Here is a 2,753-nt window from a genome sequence, read left to right on the forward strand (position 1 = left end):
GTACGTGATTTAATTAGTTATTAACCGGGGTTGGTTGGCAAACAATGTATCTAACCTAGGCAAACATAGATGATGGATTAGAATAGGGTTCTAAGCCAATTACATGTGTGTGTTTGTTTTAAGACTCTTATTCAGTGAGGTGACACTGCGGTTTCACCGAATTAGCCAAACTCGTGTTTTGACTCTAGATTGGAATCTATCATTCCGCCTATCCATTATCTAGTGTTTGATTAGGCCAAATGTATGATTAATCCGATTTTTCGTGTTTTGCAACTGAAATAAAATGCTCCCCACCGAATCTACGATAGGAAGAAAGAAACACCGAAAATGAACGAAATGGGTTGCGCGAATGAAACTCGCACCCGAACGAGTTGTCCTTTCTCGTTCATAGTTCTAGGTGTTTCCAACTCCCTAAAGCATAGGGTATCGGTAAGTCACGGAATGACGATTGTGCCCTTGGATGATAAAAGTCTAAGAAGGACTCGCGCGTCTTGACTCGAGCCGCCTCAAATCGGGCCCGGACTCGAGTCATAGCACGCGAGTACTCGTTAGACGTTTATTTTATTCGTGTTACGTGTCTCGGTATTTTGAAATTGTGAGCTTTTTTAATAAAAAAGGGCATTCTCGCCGTTCCGTAAATCATCGATGCGTTTACGAATTGAGGATTGATTCACCCCGTTATTTAGTCCAAGTGATTCAATTAGCCGGATGATGCGTCCCGTTTATCCTGTTCGTGGAATTATTCAGTGGTGATGACCTTACATTACCGGCATCATTGGTTTAATGGGTAATGGTCCGAAATCCATTCGCCTATTATGAGATTAACACACGTCTAGCGACGAATACGAATGCACTCAATTCCAAGGATCGAACGCGAAACGATGAAGGAGACCACCCTAGACCCAAGAGGGGTCAAGGAGCACATGGCCCTTTTCCGAAGGATTAGGCCGAGAGGACTCCTTGACCCGCCTTGGGTCACGGGTGGTATCCCACGTCGGTTCGGGCCATTCCTTGCATGCATAATACGTCAAGCACGTTAATAATACATGTTTTACTCATCTAAATACCGCCATGACCGTAATCACATAAAATCATACAAATACGCACGAACGAGATATTTGAACGAAAGCAATAAGACGACATCGACTCAAATAATGGCGAAATGGACAAAACAAGGGAACCGGTCCGTCTCGAGGTGGAAGAATGCTTCCCGGACTCGTGCGGCCCAAGGAAGCTCTCGCCCACACTCCATCAAGGAGGGCCGTGAGCTTTCATGGCTCACACTAGTCGGGAGACTTTCTTCAGCCCAAATTCGGAACATTTCCCGTCATGTTAACATGTTACATACGATTAATGATAAAAACAACATAGGAACCGACCCTTTTCGGAAAGGGGGAGGCCGCCCTAGCCTCGACTGGGCCAAGGGGACTCACGGCTCTCTCCCTAGAGACTTGGCCGTGAGTCCCATGGCTCAATCCGTGGCCAAGGGAGCCTCTCCCGTCCGAATCCGAGCCGTTTCCCGTCATGGCACGCAAGCTTAAGCATTATACGGACACGGCATGGACATACAAACGGAAATAACAGGGGTACGTTGTATGGGGGTGCATGGCATCACGGATCCGAAAGAAAAAAAACGAACTTTCATGCCTTCGGGTACTTTAAATCACATTAAACACTTCATATGAGCAAACATCGAGGATCCTAGCTCTTCTAAGTTGTAGAGGGACGTTACCTAGCCTCGTTGCACGAGGGGAAGAGTCGGGGAAGCGGCCGTGGGAGTCGTTAGACTCGGCTTGAAGTTACGGGTTGAGAAACCCGATAGGTGGCAGCCGCGGTAGTCCGGGGAAAACGGGTCGGCACGCGAGCTCCGGCCACGGCACGGTGCAAGATCGGTCTTGTTGGACTCCTAAGGGATGGATCTAGACGTTCGTGGGTGGTCCCGAACGTGCCAAGCCCTAGACAAGCCCGAAACAGTGAGAAGAAACTAGGTAAAAACCGAGGGACCCGGTAAAAAGGGAACGAGTGAAACGGTGGTTGTGCACGGTGGATCGGCTCTCGGACCGTGACCACCTCTTCACGGGGGGAGAGTGAGGGTTGTGAGGAACCCTTTGAACGTGATGGCACGACTCGCCAAAGTCGCGGGAAGAAATGGCACGTTGTAGAGGCTCGGTGCACGCGTCTAGCTCCTAGGGACCCGATTGAACTTTTGGTTGGAACGCGATGATGGAGGCTTCAAATGGGAAATCTAAGCCCGGAAATGGACTTAGGGGGTGGAAAATATGTAGGCTAAGGAGTTTGGTGATTTTTGGTTTAAGTCGGGTCGGGTGGTTGCCGGAAAACCGGGTGGTTTTCCGATGGTTTTGGCCTTGGCACGGGCTGGACGAATGAGTGGGAGTAGGCTGGAGCTTGGGAGAGTTCTTGAGAGAGATTGGCTTGAGAGAGAATGAGAATGAAGAAGTGATTAGAGTTAATGATGGATGAGAATTTATAGCAGTGGCTAATGGCTCGATTAAGTGAAACTAATTGCAGTTTAGGGGGGTAAATAGGGGCTGCCGAAAATATCAAGGGATTAGGGAGGGGTTTGTGTCATGTTGAGTGTAGGGGAAGTTAGGGAAAGTTGATGGGAGGTGATGGATGTGAGTGTGTGTAAGAAGAATTTGAATTTTGTGGCGGAGGGAGGCCTCTTGGAGCTTGGAGCCGCCGGGTTTGGGATCTAGCCGCGGCTAATTGCGGCCAGCCGAGGCTCGGAGGGT

The sequence above is a fragment of the Punica granatum genome, chromosome 4, assembly GCF_007655135.1.
Source record: "Punica granatum isolate Tunisia-2019 chromosome 4, ASM765513v2, whole genome shotgun sequence".
In the NCBI taxonomy this organism is placed as follows: domain Eukaryota; kingdom Viridiplantae; phylum Streptophyta; class Magnoliopsida; order Myrtales; family Lythraceae; genus Punica; species Punica granatum.